At 45.8% G+C, this 23648-nt stretch overlaps 1 long non-coding RNA gene across 1 annotated transcript in view; it reads right to left on the bottom strand.

Annotated features, from left to right (window-relative positions):
* Nucleotides 1–23648, bottom strand: part of LOC143341107 (uncharacterized) — a 59359-nt gene that overhangs the window by 28970 nt on the left and 6741 nt on the right. The window contains exon 2 of the long non-coding RNA XR_013079559.1: nucleotides 2236–2423. This is a non-coding gene — a long non-coding RNA (uncharacterized LOC143341107). The remainder of the gene's footprint in view (nucleotides 1–2235; nucleotides 2424–23648) is intronic.

Here is a 23648-nt window from a genome sequence, read left to right as displayed (position 1 = left end):
GTAGTTTAATGACACGTCCAGGATAAAATGTGACGCGTGCTCCTCTTAGCTTTGCTTTGTCACAGTCCTGTTTTTAAAAATAATATGAGAAAAGAAAAATTTCCAACGCGCCGGTTTCCGGTGTACGAAGCGCGCTAAACGTTGCGCGATGCTAATTGGATAATAACGCGAACGCCCGGACGGTAATGAGACAGCGAGCAGCCAGGTCTCGCGTACAAGTCAACGATAAAACAATTACAAACGACCCGTCCCGAAACCCCCGATCGACCCGGAGACTCTGATTAAATATTAAACTTTATTATTATTTCTCGCCAACGCCATCGACTCTCTTCTCTCTCTCTACGGGCGTTCCTCTTGTTCTTTTCTTTATCAATCTCAGCGGGCCCGCAGAACTTTCCGCGGAAGTTTGCAATCACTTAAGTTATAATTGCTCGAAGAACGGGAGCACCGATCGGAAAAGCAAAGTCTGATAAATTGCCGATCCCCGCGAACAGTTCGAGATATTCTTCCTGGCGGTAGAGCCGGGTAATCCGATATAACGATTTAAGTTGTCGCCGAAGCTCGGCCGGAGTTTAACCGACCACGGTGTAACTAGTAGACAGCCGTCCATTGGTTAACCGCTGGTTATACGGTGGAAAACTTTACGCGAAAGTTCCTTATCCCTCCTCCTCCCACACCCCCGTCATCGAGGACGACGACGACGAAGGAAGAGGCCTCGGTTTCGCGGCGGCTCAAGAGTTTTCTTCGACGCCCGTACTTCAAAGGCGTACGCACGGAGAAGGATTAAAGTGCCATTACGCTCATTAAACTGTATTTAATGCCGAGGAGGTGGGGAGGGATCGCGGAAAAGACAGAGTAATGCCAATTGATCCGACCCCGGGGTAACGTTTATTCAATCGACGGACGAAAATAATTACGGCCGGACCTTTAATCGTTTTTCTCGCCCTACGACGAAGAATTATTGCTCGATCCCGCGATCGACTGGGATAATAACGCGTCGAAGAAGCACAGGGAGGAGAGCGTGAATTACCAACGGGGGTGCAAGTAAAGAAATATATACGTATACGAAATCATCGAATCCGAGGGTTTGGACGCTATAAATCCTGCGATTGTCATCGATCGTTATCGATAACTCCGCGATAAACGTGTGTTCGTAAATGGCGGCGGTCAGGCGTCTTATTCCGACGATCGGATGTCGTCCGTGTCTATTTGCTGGCGTATGGATCGGTTGACGCGATCGCGTGTCGATACGTGTTCCAATGGCGTAAACGACATTGCAAACGTGGCTTTGGAAAACGCGGGATTCTTTTTCTGTATAAAATTTCTCTGTTAACTCTTTGCACTCCCTATTATATTTCAATTTTGCTACCAGCAGCTTCCAACTCTTTTAAGTGTTCTATTTGAAGTTTACGTTAACTAAAAATGGGGAAATTAAAACAATTCAGTGTCATTTACACTGTTGTATTTTGTGGGTTTCTTTCGCACGTTTGACAAAAGAAATTGGTTTCTCTTCTTCCTGCAGGTATTTTTCCGTTCGAGGAAACTGCACAATATACTCGACACAGGAGTGCAAAGGGTTAACCCTAGAACAACCGACACTTACAGTGTACCTATTTGCACCAAAGAATTTAAAATGACAGATACTTGGAGAAACGTATAATGCAATGGAAATAATAATTTTTATTAGAAATTCCAAGTCATTTTGACCACTACCGGTAGTTCTAGTGTCAATGAAAGAAATTTTAGAGAATGCAGTGCCCTTCAATGAATAATCGAAAGATCAAACTAATTGCAGAGACCCTTTCAGAAACCTCCAATTATTTGTACCATAAAGAATGGAATCTGTCGACGTAGGAAAACTTTGTATCGCATAACGTAGACATCACAGTAAATTACGTGTTATCTCCATCGAAGGTCGAGACCCAAAAAGAAAAATGTGCACGGACATCGTATAATTATCGGTACGCCCGGGGCATAAATTATTTTTGGCGACAAGAAGATGGCGTTTCGCCCGGAGAATACAGTATTTCGTGGACGGTATTCAATGACGAAGATTGAATATTCCCCCGGTGTCCTCGCGGGGCATCGACACGTCGCCGAGGACGCGCCGGGACTAATCGAGCGAAGAAATCGACGGAAGGTGGAGGCAAAGGCAATTCTTGCCGCAAAGTGGTCGTTTCACGTGGACACACGTGTCCGACCACGTGCGTTTCGAACCCCGGCCGTTATTCCTACCTTCTTGCGCCCTTTCTGCCTCCTCTTCCTTTTTTCTTCGTCTCCCCCCTGACTCACTCGCGTACTCCTCTTTTTATTGCAACTCCGGCTCGGTCTTTTTCCAACCAGGCAGCGCGCGTCGGCGCATACGTATGCGACGGGGAGCCACACGTACACGGTGCCCCGCGTCCTGCTCGTCGTTTTGCTTCCTGCAAGAAAAGAGCTTTTATTATTTTATTAGGAAACTGGTTTGCCCCGTGCACCGCGATCGCGACGCGGCTCCGCGACGAGGGGGCGACGCGGTGAAATGGAGTACGTCGCGCTAGATTGGAGATTCATATCGCGTACCGTCGTCTCGCGAGAACCTCCTTCTTCTCCCTTTTATTTTGAGAATCCTCGAGCTTTAGTGTCGCGACGCTCCTCGACTCTTAACGTTCCTCCCCCCTGCGCCCGTATCCTTTGATTATCGTTATCGCGTGACCCGGTCCGACTACAGCCGCAATTTTCGGCCGAGAAAATTGCAGGAGACACGAGATACGAACGTTCGAAATCCGCAATAATGTCATGGAGACTTTTATGGACTTAGATTCTTTTAAATTAATTTTTATCGTAGATTTTTATTGATTAATTGAACAAGACAGCGTTTCGCTACGAAGTCGAAAATTTCTCCAGGCACGTTCGTGGCTTCGAATCTCAAGAAGAAGGAGCCAATAAACCCCGAGTCCCGGAACGATTCGTCTTGCAGATACATCGGTCATACCTCCGAGAAAGATCCGGAACCGATAACCCTTTGTCGATCGTCCGGGCCCGAAATCCAGGAAACAACCTACGCCGTTTTATACGCCCGTATAAAACACAGTCCCTCTGATTCGCGCGAAGTTACTGCCGTATAATACCCGGCGCCGTTCAATTGCTTCAATAAGATCGAAAACATGAATTCGATATTTCGCGCGCGATATATCCCGACGAATTTAATCCCGGCGCTCGTGTAGCGCTCGTCGATGAAATACGAGCGACGGTTAAATCTCTACCAGCATCGATTAAAGGATCGTATCGAGTAACCTTCGCGATTCCCGAGTCCCCATAACGATATCTCAACCGGACGTTGGTCGACGCCGTTTGGGCTCGGTGCGTCGCTTATCGAGGGAAAAATTGAGAAGAAAACTATCGAACAAAGGGGGGACCGTAAAAACGATCGCTGTTAAAAGCCGTCGGACACGGACGATTGTAAACAATTAGAACGATCGGGATGGCGCGAGGAGGACGAGCCGTGAATACAGAGACGACCGGTCGCCGCATTATAAATGCCAGTAGCGCGTCGGATTTACATTAACAAACGCAGATATCGCGATTACATCTGCATCGTGCGACCCCGCTGGGCCGGACGATCCTTACCGTAATACGTTTGCCACGATGAATGGAGCAATCGTGTGTCAGCGCAGAAACGAGAGCTACGAACTGTACGTGCCCGACCGTCGTATCTCCGACGCGCATCTTGCACCGAATGCATTTTCGATAGGAAGCTACGCGACGACAAATGGCTACGGGCCATTTGCTGGCGCTGTTCGAACGTATGGTGTCGCTTGGCTTCTCCTTACTGCTCGACCCGTAAATCATACACGCCAAGTTTCGACGCGCCATTTTTGCCCGAACGTTTCTTAGAATCCAGCTTGGAACTTCTCTTCTGGGTACGTTAACGCCTTCGACTTTACGTGTAGCTTTTTGAGAAAATATGGGGGCAAGCTCAGTCATTGTAAACAGTGTTTTAAGTTTAATTTATGTTCGAGCGAAGACGGTTTGAGGCACACTATGAGAAACGATCTAAGTTTCGAAAAGAAGAGAAATTGCAAGATATCACCTAGCGTCCAATAACGTAATTCGATTGTCTTCACGTGTTAAGTCGTAGCGTGAATTTTCTGTATTAATAAAATTACGAGTAAATATGATTATAATACATGCCTTCAATTTTCTCTGGAATTTACAAGAAAAAGTTCAGGATTTAATCCTTCAGTGAATTTTAACGTTCCTGATACATTTAGCAGAATTTGTAATTTAGCCAACTCACTTGAAACCGACTAAAATTTTTTTAATGTATCCTCTGATAGTTTTAAGGCGGAGGCAATCAGATTATTAGGATCTTCGAGTCTTTGAATATTTAATTATAAGCACTATTGTAACTTCGTAGTCTCCCCTGCGTATTTAGGTAGGTAGAGATCAATGTATCTTCTGTGTAAGTCACAATGTCTGTCAAATCACTTTTTCATAAAGAGTGTTACCCGTCAAATAAATAAATAAATAATCCTCCAATCCAGGTAACGATTTATCTCGGAAACGGGATCGACGAAACAGACTTTTGTTGTGTTAGATCGCGAGTGGTCCCAGGCAAAGGGTTAACATTCTGCGCAAACGACGGAGCCACGGAAACGGCTGGAGAACAAACATCCGAACTCCGTGTTCCTTTACGGTCGGTCGCCGTCGCGAGGATCGTCGAAACTGGAATTTAATGCCGGAAAAGGGGGGGTGGTCGAATTTTAATTCGGAGCGGAGGAAACGATATCGAGCTCCCAATCTAAGCACGGGGCCGTCAAACAAACCAGAAACAATCGGATCTCGTCGCCGTACGGAAACCCCAACGTCTCGAATAACCGATCGAGCCTTGTGCAACGAGCGTGCACGCGACCCGGGAACCGGGAGAAACCGCAGCAGTCGGGGCGACATCGTCGCGGAGAAAACCCGAGGCCCCCGGATGGAGGATAGTCTGGCTCGGATCAAGTGGCAGAGACCAATCAACGGATTTCTACTGATCCGGTGCGCACGACTGACGACCCATCGCGATTATAACGCACGGCGTGCGGCCGCGCACACGCGCGCACCTCGATGCCCCTACAGGCTGCTTCACTGAAACATCGGACTCGATGATCATGCCATAATTAAGCTAATTTTAACGCCACTTTACCGATAAATTCATCAACAGAAACTGACATCTATCAGAGTGTGCAATTTTTAAAATTTTTGTTATTTTTCTATGTGGCCATGATTGGACCATGTAAATAGAGTATATTGTTCTCTAACACGTGGAATTCTGTTCAAATTTATTCTCTTTAACATTACTGCTTGAGATTTAATTGTTTTAGTTTCAAAGTAAAGTGTCTTGTCACCCATGTATGGATGACGTGACAGTCAAAGTGTTACACAGAGAATTAACCCTTGGCACTCCTCGATGTCAGTTTTTATCTCAGGAGCTCCTTTGTCGAGTCCCACTCGACATTTTCTCAAGTCCAAACCAAAGAGATGTACACTTGAAAATTACCAGATATTTAAATAAATTTGTTTGTTCCTCTATTTCTTTAAATTACCCTGTTTTTTAGTTAACATAAATTTCAAATAAAACACTTAAAAGCGTCGGGAGCTGCTAGTAACAAAATTGAAATATAATTCGGAGTGCAAAGGGTTGAACACCTCGAAACAATTGCAAAAATATCGAAATTTAAATGCGTGGGGGGAAGCTCTACGAAGGAAGATGGGAGTGATGACATAGCACGAAACATAGAGAATGTAAACTCCCCATCCAGTACAAATTTTTCGTTTTTTGAGGAACACCCTAGAAAATATTTAGAAACGACCAAAGTACAATACGAATATTCACGAAAGAGATAGGCAAAGTCTAGCGTGCATCAGCCGTGTGTCCATCGCCTAAACAATGTCCACACGGACCATTTTATGAAACAGCCTGTGCACCCGTTCACGCACAGGGGCTCGGCGTGTGGGTGTACCGGTGTACAGTTATAGGTAACCCGGTCCGGTAATTGCCGGTACGAGCAGAGGTCCAGATGCTCCCCAATCAGCGGTGGTCCTCCACCTCTGCCTTCGCCTCCTCCTCCAGCTATCTACGCACTCCTCTTACGCTCTCTCACGCGAGTATGCGTGACCGTGCGTGAGCGAAGGTCCATGATCGTGTTGAGAACGGCCGGTTAGTTCCTGACCATACGCATGGCAGCACCGTTTAATTGGCACTGGACACAATGGATTATGGAACGGTGCCGCCCTACCCGACGTCTCCCACCGGTGGTGGCCAGCACTTCATGTCAAAACCATTTCGCTTGTTTTACGTACGAAAGTGCCACCGTGCTCTGACAACGCTCTCTCTCTCCCTCTGTTCGCTTCTACCCCGCTCGAATCACGGCTACCCCTCTTTTGCTCCCTACCTTCTGTATCCGTTCTCCCTTCGCGCTATCTCCTTGCTCTCTGTCGCGTCCGACGAGACTTTCTCCCGCTTTCCACTTTCTATGCGTTTTTCTGCATCGTGCTCGGTATTGCGGTGGAAACGACGACCCATTTTCCTCTCGACGCGAGCCAACGACCTTCCAACGAGAGCGACAGTGGTCTCTGGCTGCTGCTCGAGAGCCTCTTCGGAGGAAAAGAGGCTAACGATAAGATCGGATAACCCAAATTTAATCGACGAAGAAGTGTGTTAATATGTGGTAAAGGATGTGGTACAGAGCTAAGTGTGATTGAAAAATTAATTCCACGAAGCAAAATAACAGTAGCAATACGAATTTAACCCTCGAGTGGACTCTTAATCTCGAGGGAATTATTTTACTTAAGGTTGATTTTTACCAAATATATTAAGCAATTATTAGGTTAAGGAGATTCTTCTCAAATGAAATACTGTTCCTGTAACCGGGATAAAAGACTTTCCTGCCGTATAAAAATTTCAAGAGAGCAGCGTCCCGTTACGCGCGACAGTACGTTTCCAAACGCGGTTTCTCTGTCGTTTGCGTGGGCGAATCGGATTGTATCCGGGCGGTGCGAGCGCGAAAAATGAACGGGGGGAAAAAAGCGACGAGCGTTTTTTAAAAAATAGCCCCATTTCGTAGGTCGTACAAACGGGGCTTCAAATAAAATTTCCCCGATGCTCTCGTCGGGGCCGCGTTGTTCGTACGTGATTGATATCGAAAATGTAGTTCCCCGGGCGAACTCGTTGGCATCAATTCGCCGACAACTTTTTTCTTTTTTTTTTTTTTTTTTTTGTCATCTGTTTGTTATTGCCGCGTCACGAGACAGGATATCGATGCCCGGGAAACGAGCGTTTTATTAGACGGATTTTCTAACTATAACGATTCGCGTCCCCCGCTGTCCGGTTCCTCTTATTGTTTTGGGGGTGTAGGCGACGAAAGCACCGAAAGAAACGCACCCCATAAAAAATGTCGCGTTCCTATTGTCGTGATTGCTATCGTCGAACGGACGCTATGGAAAAAAAGAGTAATAATTTGATTTATTCGGAGCAACGAAAATAATTGACTACGGTCGCTTGGGGTCGTTCGTGTTATTGGGAACGAAAACGGATCTGTGTAACTGGGGATTGCATTAGGTCTGGAACTGCGTTTACTATTGTTGGATCGAATTCGAGTCCAGAATGCTATACGTATAGTTTCCTCGCTGTGAATTGCGTTGGAATGATTGCTATGGTGGGGGCGAATTCTCAGTTAGAATCTTAATGGTGAAAGAATAATTAAATTGTGGATCTCGTAGAGAGTTGTCTCATCCCTTCAATATGATAATTCATATTTCAATTTAACGTATTAAGTGCATTCTGTAGTTTTTTGAGAATTAAAATGCATAAACATTCGCAATCTATAAATAGTGTAAAAGCTAAATTTGATCCTGTTAATTCGATAAGAGACTGGGATTGAATATGGTCTGACCAGTAAATCCTTTCTCTCCTTACGCTTAAATTTCGATCGAAACGAAAATCTAAAAATTCAACGTCGAGTTTCGTGCAACATTTAAGCACTTTACGTGACGAAATCGAAGAGACTCTCGTCGAGGGGTTCATCGACGCGATCCTGGTCGGACTTTCTCGTTTCTCCGGCATCGGAAAGCAGTAAGCGTCTTAAATTTATCGCCGAGCTATTCCGACGCCGCGACGCGTCGAGGCAGTCGAGGATAAAGGAACAGCCAGCCTGGCCACCCCCGTCCCCCTCTCCCTGGAGGAAGGGAGGATCGAGGGTCGACGACGGGAGGACGAGAAAATAATAAAAATAGACAGTTACGGTTAAAGCACGGTAGACTGACCCTCGACAATCGTCGTTAGCTATATTTTGAGAGTCTCATTACGCGATTCCTGAATCGCGACGCTGTTCCCTTATTTCTCGCATCCGCCCTCCCTCAGCGACGATGTCTTCTCGCTTTTAACATGGCCCGTCGCCTATAAAACTTCCGACTCTTCCTGTTCCTGCCTCGTTACGGGACGTGGACGCGAATAAGACGCGGAAAATGTGGCGAAAAAACGAAACGATCGAATCGTTCCCGGTGAGTCGAGATTCCTTATCGTCGCTGCAGCGTTTCTGAACCCCCAGGAATCTCAAAATGACCTTTTGGATATTCATGAACTCTTAGAAAAAAGACTTGTCGACTCTTTCTTGCAGAACGTCTACAGTTATAAATTTTTCCTGTTTTGGTATAGAATTTTGTCTCGCCCACGATAAATGTGAATCGACCAAAAATATAAACGTATGTTCGAAGCAAGATTTGCTTGCACGAGTACCATAGCACTTAAGAGGGAAGAAAAGAATTTAAACCGACGGTTTTCCTCCTTTTTCGATGTCGCGTTAGATACGATTCGGGGAAACGTTATACGCAGCTCGCGCCTCGACGAGTGCACAGATAATATCAACGACTAATTATAACTGTTCCCACATGGCCGTGGACAAGCCGAAACGGAGACACGAGTCGGGCAATTTATTACATCGCGCGGCAATTATGCCGCGTTACTCCGCCCGGAACATCTCCTGTTTCCGGATATTATGTCCCGCTTGTGTTTCGCTGGACGTAATTGCGCGTCGGAAAAATAATTAGCGGTCTCGTGTCGCGCGCGTGCCGTCGCGAATCGTTCTCGTTTTGAATATTATACGTCCGGAGAGAAATATCGAGTCGTCTCGGTATTCGATTACCATTCCAACCAAATTCTATTATGGATATCATTTATGGAAACTGCATTTAAGGCATACCAAAATAGCGTGGCTTTAATTCTTCCTACCAGAGTTACGAATTTCTATATTTAAATTTAATTCGAGCGTTGGTCAACTATGAAAACCTCGTCTGTGACAATACTCTAGAATCTTCGATAAATCAATGAGAATAAAAACTAACCTAGTGAAGAAGCTCTATATTTAGGATGACCTATGCAAGACAGATCGCAGCCAATTTGCTAATATTATTTAGTTTTTAATTAATGATTGCATTACCCAGCTAAGAGTGATACGATTATTAATTAAACGCTGAATAATATTACCCAGGTCTCACCGCAAGGAGGTTGCTGCGAATGGAGACCCGCCCTAACCGATTCCCAACAACCCTCCATTAATAAAGTGCAAACAATGAAAGATGCACAACCAACGAAGAAAGTTGAAAGAGTTTTCAAAAGAATTTGTTTTCAAATAAAAATAACCTACCTAACATAATGATTAACCAAACACCTGCCTAACTATAAATCTAAATTCGCCTATATCCAACCTATCTAATCACCTAACAAAATACATAGAAAATATATTCTTCATTGTTGAAATTGGAATCAGATAATAAACTAGAAGTGAGGAAAGGAATTTTAGACAATTCTTACCGTCACTGATCAGTAGTGGTCAGTCCAGTTTCAGAGATAGGAGCCCGAAATCGCGAGATCCGACCCGCTTGAAAGTCTCAGTGGTACTGAAAGAGTATGATAGCAGTGACTGTCCATATACCTCTGCCTAAGGTGGAAAAGTGGGGAGATACAAAGACAAAGTTGATAGTCGAGGACAATCTGGTCTATAGAAGAACTATTTCGGTTGGTCCCACCTTTTGGCCATTCTTGGACCCTTGCTATTGATGTCAGCCTCACTGTTGACCATCGATGACCATTACCTAACCATTGTTAACAAGTGAATAACCGTTCGCGATGTAAGATCTACTTGTATACCTCGTCTGTGATATAAGCACCGTAGAAACGCGACGTCGGTACAACGAGGAAGATCGGTGTATTTGAGAGCTGGATGCAGCGACCCGGTCGAGACAAGGCATAATTTAACGCGTCCATTGGCCAAGGGTGGACAGAACATAACTCGACTCCCGTTCCACTCGTTTCATTCGGGAGACTTGGCGCCCTCCTCGCTTATTCCTCTTCGCCCTGTTCGACCCTCCCAGCTATCTTCCTCCCAGTCCCTCTCTTCCTCCCGCAATATCGTACGGTCAGACTGCGCCGGACAATGCGTCGCATTCAATTCTATACCCGAACCGTATAGAATCCTAGGCTGTCGGGGTTGCATGGCCAACAGAGAGAGAGACACAGGGTGAAAGGGGGTGAACGAGGCGGAAAGACACGAATAAAACGAAAAAAGAAACCGGGGACGAAGTTGGCCGGAGAAGAGACGAGAAGCAGGGGTTGAAAAGGGAAAGAGAAACGCGGTGAACGGTTGAAGAAAGTCGAGGAAATGGAGGAAAGAGGAAAAAGAGGGTTGGAGGTACAACGGTGAGGTCCTTCCACGGGGCACTCGTGTGTCATTTAACTGAAATACCTCCGATGCGTCGAATTGATTTACAATCGGACGCTCGCGTTCCAACGGCCCGAGAGGGGTTGTGTTCGCGTACACGAAAGGGTGGCCCCGGACGGTGCCGATCCGCGAAATAGCTGGAGTGAGTCGTCCTGCACGAAGAATTGTGGCCATCGCGTGACGAAATTTATTTATTGCTCGACGAACGGGTCCCGGGTAAGGGTCGGGATAAATATGGAACAGGATCTTGCCCCGGGATCATTAATCGACCGGGTTAAGAACGGAAGGATGATGAATTATTCCCGAGGGGTGATTAAAAATCACTCCGCGAAATGGAAGTAATAAAAACCATTAAACGGTAGTTAAAGGCGCAGTCGCTTAAAGGATTGTTTGGCTTCCGCTGGATATAACTTACCGGGGCTCCTACGGGGTGACTGTTTTACGATTTTTTAACGGAGTCTCATCGTTCGACCGGTCGCCGTGGATGTTGGGCATTTTGGCTTCCCGGGCTATTAAGGATGGCTCGGACGCTTCATTAAAAACTAATTATACGCGTTTGTAATGATACGAACTCCGTTCTTTCTATCCTCGGTTATCCAACGATTAATCTTAGTTTCGTCAGGTACTCCTTGTTGGGATAGTTCCGGTTATAAATTTATATGAGCAGCCGCATTATACGTGGTGCCCTGTAATATGTTGGACCCGCTTCAGAGATGAATTGTACACAAGAAATTAACAAAAGTTTATATAAACGTTAGTTTCGAGTCTCGATTGTGCAAAGAAAAACGTTAAAATTTGACCCCTACTTTCACCCCATCGAATATAACCGAGAACTTCGATGGAATGATCGTTTCGCGAGTGTTTCCTTGTTAGGCTCGAGAAGGAAGTCTTTCTATCAGCGCGTCTCGTAGTATCAACAATCTTACGGTGGATAATGCCGACGATCAAATATCCCTTCGCGTACCTCGGCTAGCTAATTTACAATTAGCATTGGGATCCGCAGCTCTGGCTCGGTTTGACGCTGCAATCAATTACCAGCACTTTGAGCCGGGGGTTATTTGCCTTGAACCGGAGCCTTCTACCGATACACGTGCGCCACGCGTCTGCACGCGGGTATTTACACGCGTGCACTGCGGTTTAGCGCAACGGCAAGACGTGAGCTGGACGAGAAAAGCCGACTGGCGTCTAGGTACAGTCGATGGTACAAATATACTTCTCAGAAACTATAGTGTATTGTACGGTTCGCGACAGAACAGTCCTGGAAAGAATGGGACTCAAAACAGTGGCGTCATCTCGGTAACTGAGACTCTAGAATACGCTCGGGGAATCCACTTGGGACACTTGCTTATTTAAATATTCAATATTTTAAGTAAAATTATTTTAAAAACTTCACAAACATCTAGATTCATTCGTTTAAAATATTAAGAAAAATTGTTGTCGACCCTAGTCAGTGACAAAAGTGACCCAGGATCATCGTCTGAGGATCAATGCTTGCATCAACTACAATATTGATACTATACAGGGTGTTCGGCCACCCCTGGGAAAAATTTTAATGAGGAATTCTAGAGGCCAAAATAAGACGAAAATCAAGAATACCAATTTGTTGATGGAGGCATCGTTAAAAAGTTATTAACAATTAAATTCAAAAATTTCAAATCGTTCTGGAAAAATTATTTTCGGTTGCGGGGGTCAATTACAAGAATTTTTGGTGAATACACATACCTCCGAAATCCTACCCACTTTCGAGAAAAAAATTCGAGTAAGTGCTGAAAGTTTTGGGTGAAAAAAAAGACTTTCGAATCGTCTTGGAAAAATTATTTTTAGTTGCAGGGGTCAATTGCAAGCAGTTTTGGTCAACAGACATACCCCCGAAATCCTACTCAGTTTCGAGAAAAAAATTCCTTACCGAAAATATAATTTCTGGCCAGAAATGTCTGCCCGAATTTTCATGCGAATCTTCAAAACGTCATAACTTCTGAACGGATTGGACGATTTTAATGTTTAAAAAAGCAAACTACGCGTATTTTGATGGAAAATATGTACAAATCGCAAAAATATTCGAAAAGTTGGTCCTTGACCCCGCAAAATGAGAAAAACCCCATAAAAGTGGTCCAATTTTCAAACAGCCATAACTCCTACAATTGTGAATATATTTCAATGAAACTTTTTTCTGAAGTAGAGCTCATGGGTACCTACAAAAAAATATTAGACAACTTTTCTGTAGGGTGTCAAACAAAATTACTAAAAATGAAAAACGAATTTTTAAGAAAAATCGACAGGGGGGGGGGGTGCCTAAATTTTTCGACGAAAAAAAAAATTTTTAATTAATTCTAAAAAAATTATTTTCGGTTGCGGGGGTCAATTCCAATCATTTTTGGTGAATAGACATACCCCCAAAATCTTGCGCATTTTCGAGAAAAAAATTCAGTATGGGCGGAACTTTAAATGTTAATAACTTTTTAATAAAGCCTCCATCAACAAATTGGTATTCTTGATTTTCCTCCTATATTGGCCTCTAGAATCTCCCAGTACAATTTTTCCCAGGGGTGGCCGAACACCTTGTATACTGATTGGGTTAGGTCCTAAATACGATTCTTCCCTAAAGATAGACCCAGAAGAAAATGGATCGAAGTCCACCCTAACATGATCTATCGAGAAGAATCCATATGGTATCGCTGTGCAACCCTCCTGAACCTAACTCGAGAAAACCACTGTATTTGTATCGTCGACTATACGTCGAAACGCGATATCGACGAGCGTCTAATCGTAAACAGGAAGACGCGCGCGGTAGAAGGAAGATCGCGGAACGGTACCGCGAGACCGTGCCTCGAAGGAACGAAACAGACGCACCTGGTAGCGATTCCGGAACCGTGATAATAATCGTGTCTCGTGCAGACGCGTTCGATCGATCCGTGAAATTGCGAAATCGTTGCAATTCGCCTGACATGCCACCGGTGAACGTCTACGCGGAGCATAATGCGACGTACTCCGACTGGCTTCTGAATGATTTAAAACGCGCGACGGTACGACAAAAGTGAATCCTTCGGGGAAAAAATATGGCTGGCAATTTTAAACGACGTGCTTCGTTCGTTCCAGGTTGCATTATACACGCAGGTGATTCGTCTCGAGACAGGAGACAATTCCGAGCTAATCTGTCTGAACCTATGAAAGATGCAGGGTTGAATGATATCGTCGTTCGCGTAGGGGGTGTTTTGGGTTTTACAGGATCATTCGTCGTGAATTATCTAACATAATGGGATGAACAGTTGCAGCTAAATATTAAATAGGATCGCTCGTATCGCGTTCGAAGTTCTTCTGCGATCTAATGACCAGTCTTTCCTCGTTCCGGAACACCGTGGATCCGCGTCGATACGCAAACGGCGACCGTAAAAGGGCGCGCATCGCCGCGGTGGCAGCCCCTGACAGTAATAATCATCCCGGGGATCGATCGTACGTAGCGGAGGTCGGAAATTGCGCGCTGCTGCGCTTCAATTGCGGTGCACCAAGGCTGCCAGCGGAACGTTTCCTCCTTTATTTCTGTTTTCTTCTCCGATTCATCGGCGCACACGATCGAAACGTTCCCGTGCCGCGAGAGTGGCATTCATCGACGCTTCGTTATGGAACGCGGCCGCCATCGGTATTCGAGATTGACACGCGTTGCAATCACCGCGGAACGCCAGCAATCGCGTGCAAACGCGATCAAAACCGTTCCCGCGTAAATGACAAGGCCCCGAGCGCCCCAAGAATCGCGATAATTGCGAGCTCGAATCGTTCCAACCGAAACCAACCCGCTCCACGCACGCTGCAACATTCTGGCAGGAGCGATGTTACGTAATTGCGTTTGACGTCTTCCCGATGGACAATCGCCTCCATTATTCGGCGATACGTCCGGGTCGATGGACAAACTAAATAATCGTCTTGCAAATTTTATCGTCGATATGATTTTTTATCACTATCACACGTTGGACAGGTAAACATTTTTCTAATCGATCAACGAAAGCACCACAGGGTAAGACGAATTGTAGGATACGTATTATAAACTATGGTATTTCAGATTTGCTCGATACACATCATCCATCAATTAAATATGTCAAAATATACAGGAATATACTCATGATATGTTCAAATAATTTTATTACTCGAACATCATAATGATCAATTATAATTTAAATTATGACACATGCAGTATGTTTCGACACACGTTCTTATAAAAAATATATTTCCAAGGACCTCCAGTGATGAAACAAACTTCTCTTTAGGTTTCACACTTTTACCTATTTTCCAGAAACACGTGCATTTGCATAAACACCCCCAGTCTAATAATTACTATACAAGCTCGTAGATAGTGCAATAGTAATTTCTCAAGCATTCCATCAACTTTTCGAGTCACTCGTCCAACACTTTAAGCAAAGGACATCGTGTTCCAGCGAACGAGAGACAACGAGGAACACGAGGATCGCGCAGAGATCATCGAGATGTTTCTTCCGATAGTCGAGGATTAATACCAACGGGCATAAAATATGTAACAAGTTAGCTTCCTCGTGTTAGGACTCGTAATCGAGTCTTCGCTATTAATTCACGTATAATTGAAACTCTTAAACCGCGCCGCGCCGGGGAACCGGTTGCTCGAACGACCGCGTAAACACTCGTATCCTGCAGCGTATTCTAACCATACGGTAACTCCGCGGTCGTAACTTCGTTTCGATCACGCTCGAAACCGGAATCGCCGCGCAAAGTTGCGACTTCGATACCGCGACAGCAGCTGGTCGCAATTTTTTATTTTTTTAATCGTACGATGCCCGGGACGATTACCGCCCTGATACGGTTCGTTTAACGAGACGACCGTTCTTAATCAAACTTCCGAGATTAGGTGCTCGCGTAATCGCGCTAATGTCTACATCGTTCTTTGCAACGGACGCGCGACGAGACGAGCAAAAAGGAACTGCATCTGCTTAAGCAACGTCGTCGACAGTAATTATTCCCCGGGTAACTAGTACTCTGCTAAAAATAATGCATCCTCGTTGCTTCCAATGACTATATTTTCAAACTTATTGACATTTTGAAACCTTGTCGTGTAAAGTTAAGTGGACCTGTCCGCGAGACTATTGATTAAATTATCGTTGATTCCACCTGGAGAACCAGTTGCTGTTTTTTCGAACCCATCGAAATTTCATTCAGTCTCGTTGTAAATTTTAATTAATAATCGAGAAGCCAGAGACTCTATTTAGTACTCGAGCTTCGAAAATTCGCGTTAACCGAGAGAATAGCGCGAAAACTGTAAAGTTTTGTTCGCCGTTGGAGGTGAGGAGGCGTCGCGCGAACGCTCGTCGGGCAACGACAAAACGCGGAAACGATAAGGACGGAATTCGCCCGCGAGTCGGGTGAAAATTACGGCTCCCTCGCGCGTTTTCTATCGGAGCACAGAGGATCCCCAGCCTCCAGGGAGCAGAGTGCACGGGAACGGCCGGTCTCTCCTTTTCAACGATTTACCTCGCCCGTGAACGCGTTCCACCGAGTCACCGAGCCCATAAATATAAAAGCGCGAGAGGCAGAGCAAAGTGCTACATTTCGTACTTAACTCCCACCCATCGGGCGTTGATCGATCCGTCCGGATGACGTGTTTCCGAGCTCCTACGGCGTGGAAGCACCATCCATTACGGTACCCGTGTTTAATCAGAACTCTAAAGTTTCTCGCCCGGGCACTCTCCGGTCAGCATAATTGGTCGTTCCGTCGAGCGCGAGTATTTGCGTGCCGCTTTTGACTAAACTCGTGGAAATAAAAAGAAAAAGAAGAGGAAAAAAAAAAAAATAGAAGAAAGACAAGGAGGAGGAGGCGAGTAAGACGAAGGGGCAAGGATTGTATCGCCCTTGTTGAAAAAGAATAGAGAGAGAAAGGCTCAAGGGGTTGCGCCCAGAGTAAACATGTCAAGCACAGCGCCGCCCATTAATTAGAACCCTCCCCTGCTCTCCCTCTTATCCTCTGGCTCTTCACCAGCGAAAGAAAGGCTCGGAGGCCGCGCGGGGGAGGGTGGAAAGAGGAACACTGTGTATACGGGGCTCCCCGTCGCGCGACTTCGCGAACGTATCGCGTCGAAATCTATCGGGCGCTGCCATTTCCGTACGAATCGAACGACTACGCGCGATTCCTGCTTCGGAGACTTTCGCCAGGCGTTTAATTAATCACGCCGGATTGCTTCTCCCGATGTAAACACAAGCCACGTCGATGGAATTTTACCTCACGCTCGAGGGGCGGGGGATCGAGTTTCGTGGACCATGCATTAGTCTCGATTCTTTTCTCTTCGACTTTTGAGCCTTGAAATTTAATCTAAAGAAGAATCGTCGGGTTGGTAATTTTATGACGATGTAGTGAGTTTTTAATCCCACAAATTTTCTCTTCGAACTCCCAGCAAAGAATCGCTGTACTTTCGAGTAACGAAGGGTTGGTTTTCCAAGCTTGGTGTTTGAAACTGGAGTAGAAAAATGATCCGCCGTGGTATTTACGATCGCAGAGTCGCCCGTCGGGATCGAAAACGGAAGCGGATCGAGAGATCTCGCGGTGGTCGGTGAACGCATACGAGCGTACGCGTCGTTCGCCATATGTCGCGTAGGTCGCGTGCCTTCACGAGTGGGCATTCGTGGCTCTGTAATTACGTGCTCGAGGAATAATGAACGACTAATATTGTCGTCCTACCTCCATCCCCGCTCCCTTTTCTTCGTCAGTCACGACTTATCGACCTTTCGTTTTGTTGCCTTTTCAGCCGTTGTGCCCCGCACGGGTCCTTTGATTGCGAGTACGCGTATATTTTCTCTGCCTTTCGTCTCCTTCCTTTTTCTTTTTTCCTCTTCTTTTTTATTATTATTATTATTTCCTCTGCCCATTGTTTCGACAACATTTTGTCGTCGACGGCGAACAATGATTAATGCCTCTCCCGTATTGCGTTTTAGTGCACTCCGCGGCCGGGAAACCGGAGATAAGGATCTATCGGACAGGTGAGGCGTGGGAAGCTTGGAGGCAGCAGCCATGGGGTTCTCGAATCTCGACGTCCCTCAAACCTTCTGACAGCCTTCTACAAATAATTAAACTCTTTGTCGTGTCGGCTCGGGCAACGCGACCGCGCTTCACCCTTTTATATTCGACGCGCGCAGCCCTCTCGATTCTATGGATTCCTCTTGCCCGATGTGTAACAGTGAACTTGAACGACCGCGCCGCGATCCTCCCGTCCCGGAACGCTTTATTACGTCCACCCTTTATCGACGGCACCGAAACGATTTTTAGGGTGAAACCGTGTGTCCTCGCCGCCCACCGTAACTTCACCCTGCATGCGACCTTACTTTTTCTGCACGCTCGAAACTAACTCTCACCCACGCTATTTTATGTGTAAATAAAACTTAAATGCGTCTGTGCATCGAAATGTATAAGCATGCAACAAATAAATTCTTAAATTTTGTGAGTTGTAAACACACAAGAGAATGATATTATTTTATTGAGAATGGGAAGAATATTCTCCTACGAATCTATTTAATCACCGACAAATAATAATCTATGTCGCTAATGAGATCGTTGACGATGCGACGTTAAGCTTTCAATTAAAAGAAAAATATTATTTCTTTTAATCTCTAGCTAGTAAGGAACGAGAACTATTGATTTGTAATTATTATATTTAGGGGTTGAGACAAGCCTCTACAAAGCTCCCATTTCATTAACGCTAGAACTACCGAAATGGTGAATTCGTAATTTCTAATAAAATTTGTAAAAAATTTACTGGACCAAATTTCTGAAAAACCGTAGTTTTCTATAAGAGAATGAATAAACATTTATTTTCACTGCACTTTACATTCCTACATATGAAATTCCGTTCCAATATAGGGTGTGAACCTCGAAGACGAAGTTTGTATCTTCTCTGGAAATGCACGAGATGGAATCGTCCCTATCATCGTGTACATTTTTTTCAATTCTCGCCCTCCCGATTTGATAGTAAAAAGAGGGCCAAACAGCGAAGGTCGCGGATAAAATCGAAGGTAAATAAAGACGCCGGTGCACGGTCGTAAAGATTCTAGAGACGCTGTAGGAAACTTTTGTCGAAGTAATTAGAAACAACGAACGAGCGCGACGACCGTTATCGAGGGAAAGAGGAGCAGTTCCTGTTCCGCGTCGCAAGGAATTACCCGGGTTGACAAAAGCCGCGCAGCAGGTTTTTATGAAACCCGAAAGTACGGTAGAAGAGCTCGGGGGAGGGAACGTCAAATTAGAATTAGAGGGTAATCGAGGAACACGAAGAGCCGCGAGCGTCGCAGTTTAAGAATAATACCCCGTCGTCAGCGGGGCTTAATGTTCGGGATGCAAAGCAGGCGAAACGATAAAGTCCTTCGCACCGTGACGAGGCAACGTCGTCGACGACGATACAGCCGCGACGAATAAGGCACGGATAAGGCGAAGACGCGAACCACGGAAAATGAGAAAGGGGTAGGTGTGGGGGGGAGTTAGGTCTGGGTTTGTTTTGAGTTTAACAGCCCCCGACGCGGAATAAATTCCTTGGAAGGAAACCCTTTGGACCCCCGAAGCGTCACGCGACGAACAGAAACTCCGGGAGTGTGAGAGAGAGAGAGAGAGGGAGCGAATCGTCCTCGGTGTCTTCATTACTTTAATGGAGTGCGGAGTGTCGGCTTGGTGTCCCGGAAGAAGGAGAGACGGAGGGGGGGATGGAACGAAGGAAACGTCGCCTCGAAGGATGTTATGAAATCGGCAGGATAATAACCCCCGCAGCGAAAAGGGGGAGGGCAGAGTGCTAATAGTCGAACAGCGGCATTCGGAGAGCGCTTCGAGCTGTTGCTTTTCTTCCACGGAAAGTCCTGCGACTTAATCCCGTCCTTGGCCCGGGGGCGAAACGATAATGTAAGCCGATGAAATGAAACACCCCGAAGATGAGTTTCGTCGAACTGTCTCGGGTGTCCATTGTGCGTTCGATAAGACTGTCACCTTCTCTAAGGGACTCCAGGTACCGAGTTGACTCTTCAGCGTCAGGGAAAATCCCGGAAGTCCGACAGTGGAGGGTCGCGAGCTCGCAATCGTTTTAACGCGACGCTTGTAAACGACGAAATCAGAATCAGCGTTTCCGTGAAACGCGGCGAAAAGAGGAAAAGGGACGACGAAAGGGGAATTCAAGCGAGACTCGATGCAATATAGAAACGGAAATACATGAGCTTCCGGTCGATGGTTCGCACTCTCTGGAATACCGGCAGGGAATATCTGTCGGTGACATATTGCTGGCATCGTCGTTACGCCTGAAAGTGGAGCGAACCGTTTTCTCTCTCGTTCTCTGTTCGTCGTTCGTCGTCTCTTCGTTACCCCGTCCGGCCCGCCATTTCGCCGACAACCTCTTCTGCGAAAATCGTCTCCATTCGGATTCAAATGAGGCCTCGTTCACACCATGCCACGCGTCATATACCCCTTAGGCGTTTCGAGTGGTTCGACGCGTCGAAATCGTCGGAAGAAAGGGGGCGGAATAGCGATTCCTCCACCGATACCACCCCTGGACGCTTTATAGTTATCTGTCCCCGCGACGGTCTCGAGATTATTCCCCGGACCTTTTTATCGAGCACTTTTGCGTGAACGTCGAGGTGAAGTTAATTTCTTGATCCCTCTTCCTTTACAATCGCTGGATCACGCGAATATAAATACCTACTCGATATTTTTATCCGTTTATTTGACTAAGAAACCGCTGCTTTTAAACGCGAGGAAAGAGAGAAAAATATAAAATTGACAAACGTTGTTGCAGAATTTTCCCCGAGTATTCTGCAAATGAAAAATAACGACTCCTCCGGTGAAGGCCGCCTTCATAGTCGGATGAAAAAGTATCGGAGGATGAGAACTTAAGTTGGAAAAATCTCCAGAGGCAAAAATAACAGAGCGTGCTAGAAACGTAACGCGAACAAATATGAAAATATTCGTCTTTGAAGTGTCTGGTGAAATCCTGAGAAAGAGAATAATATTAATAGTTATAATTACTCTCAAATGCATATTTCTTTACTCTACCCTTGAATTTGGAAAATAGGAACATCGACCGTTTTACGTTTCCTTCTTTTCCGTTTTGGAACAATACACGAATCCCATGCATTACGTTGATTCGCCCTTTACGACTTTACTTCGCGTAGAAAATGACCGAATCAGCATGAAAGCTCTCGAAGCACCGCGCTCTGAGGGAAATAACAAGTGCATTACGGTGTCGCGGGCATAAAACCGCGGCTGGAACAACCGAAACGAGGCGCGGCAATAATTAACGAAGGTGTTTTACTAAACGGAACGCGTGGTATCGTAGCTAACACTCTTGTCACGTGGGAAACCACGGATACGACTCTCGAGCGTGTTCTGATTTTCAGGGTTAATTAAGAGCATCGTAAAATGTTTTTAAACCCACGGTCCGAGCAATTATTATTTCCCTTTTTTTACTTCCTCGACCCCGTCTTTCCGCCGAGAATGGAAGACCAGTTTCCGTCCGTCCTTTCTAATGAATATCTAACGCGACTCGAGCTTCTTTCACGACGACTATAAAGGGGGTAGTCTGGGCCTGGAACTTTCAGAAAATCTAACTTCCTCTTAGCTTGAATTTCTAGCCAGTGGATAAAATTAAGAGGGTATTTCCGCTTGGAATTTATTAACTGTAACGATTGTTTATTATTACTCGACTGGAGTCTCTTTGTTCCAACTAACCTCTCTCGTGGGAGTCTCAAAGCAAACGTTATGATTTATGCACCACTAAAATCAATTATAAACCAATGATTTTTAAATTTTTCTGCCATGTTTAATTATTTCCCCATGCAATACAGTGTAATTTTCATAGAATTATATTTATTACTACTAAACTGGTCATATGAAGTCTCTCTGCTCGAACAAACCACCCTCTTGGAATTCTCAAAGCAAACATCATTCGTGTTGTTGATAAAATATAGGGTTATCATCATAGGGTGACATCTTTCAACAGATGGGACTGCTAAACGGTTTGATTGCTCAAATAGTGTGTGTTTTATTCCAATTTAAAGATGTGACACTCGATTTGGATAACCCTATACAACTTTGTTTGTAAGATTACCTTCTGTAGTTTTTCAAGGTTCCCCATGACTCCTATTGAAAAACCTGTTACACGACACAATATATCACCTAAGGCGGTGAACGTGTTAAAATGGCGTTCGATGGGGAGTCGATTTCCCGCGAAGACGGATCGCGAGATTCGGGGATGCGAGTCTGGGACTCTGAACCGCGAGAGCCTAGCAGTCGCCTGAATTATTTAGTTAATTTCCGGTAAACTGAAACCCCCGTTGTCGGCGAACCCGGCGGCTGGAACGCCGTTAGCTTTCCGCGAGGACGTCGAGAAGAAGAGACGCGGCACCGCGGAACGGGCAGACAGAGGGAAACAGAGGCAACCGGGCGACGGAAAGGGAGAAAACACGATGGAACGGAGCAATAGAAGAGGCAGCCAGTTAGCACGGTAACGGATCAGACCTAAGTACGTACTTAGTAGACCCCAAGCACAGCCGGAGGCGTCTTAATCACGTAATTGCTCGCGAAATCCCGTGCCAGTGTATCCAGGAGCCGCCCCTCCTCGTCCCTCGCTTCGAACCCCTTTCGACCGTGGCAGCATCCACGGAAACGAAGGATAGTCGGCCGAACTACAAAGTGAACGTAAACCGCTCCGGGCTCGATATCTTCTTACTTATTCATCCGTCGTTTCGCCTTGGCAATCGAAAATTACTCGGTCGCGCGGCTGAAACGACACAGAAGACCGCGCGTGGCTTCCGTTCTCCAGCGGAGCCCTTTGGCGAGCCGCGAATCTAATTCCAACGACTGCGTCGCGGAAAAGAGGGTCGTCTGTTTGCGGCCCTAAATGTCGGGGATGAATTAAGAAGTCGTCGAAACGACTACCAATGTTTGGGATGAAAACCTCTGTGTTTGTAGTAATTTTCGTCCTGGAGGGCAACGAACCAAAATCCAATTTTTCAGACTTCGTTTATGTTAAAAAGGAGACCATAAAAAGAAAAGATATAAATCGCTTTGCAGAAATGGTTGATTTCAGATTCGATATCAGTAACCTCAAACCCCCTAAATTACCAAGTTTCAGAAAGATCAGATGAAATTTTGTATTTTGACCACGCTTCCAACCCCCCGTGCAGTGTACCAAATACAGAAACCGAAGGGAAACGCGTTTCTACGAAGTAGTGCGAAGGAATAGAAAGTTTCTCAAAGTTGAGAGCAAACCTTGGAATTATGTTGACGCTATAATCACAATTTCTATTACCGCGGCGGTATCGCGTGATACGAAACTGTACAAGAAACTTAACTAAAGTCCAGCAGTGGATAGGGAAGTTAACTCATAGAGAATTCCACGAGCCTAACCCAAAGGAAATAACAACCTACTGGTAGTAATTACGCAAAGTACCATCAGCGATACGGCATTATTCATTTCCCATCAAAGACCCGGCGGCGTCTTGGCGAGGGGACGTCCACCCAAGTCCGACAATTACCGTTCCTTTGTTCGTCGCGCTTAAGAATAATCGAACGGGCAGCGCGAACCGTGGACGTCGCAGTTAATGGCGTCGTTAACGTGAGATATCGGCGCGCGTCGTCGCAAAAACCGGAAGAAGTTAACCTCGATCTCGCGGCGGCCACCGGAACGTAATGTCCCGTCTACTTCCGATTCGTTTCGGTTATATTTTATGCGATCCGTGGGTCAGCGAACGACCCCAGGGGCGGAATTCCTTGCCCGGCGAATTATTGAATATTGAGCAGAGCCGCTTCTTCACGATCGCCGTCGAGGGAACCGGAAAACAATGTCCTGCCTCTGCCCGCGCGATCGTAACTGTAATTTCCGAAATCTACCCTCGATATATCACTTCATCCGGATACCGTGAAAG

Source organism: Colletes latitarsis, chromosome 4, assembly GCF_051014445.1.
Source record: "Colletes latitarsis isolate SP2378_abdomen chromosome 4, iyColLati1, whole genome shotgun sequence".
Taxonomy (NCBI): Eukaryota; Metazoa; Arthropoda; class Insecta; order Hymenoptera; family Colletidae; genus Colletes; species Colletes latitarsis.
This window is presented reverse-complemented; position numbering and strand designations above follow the sequence as displayed.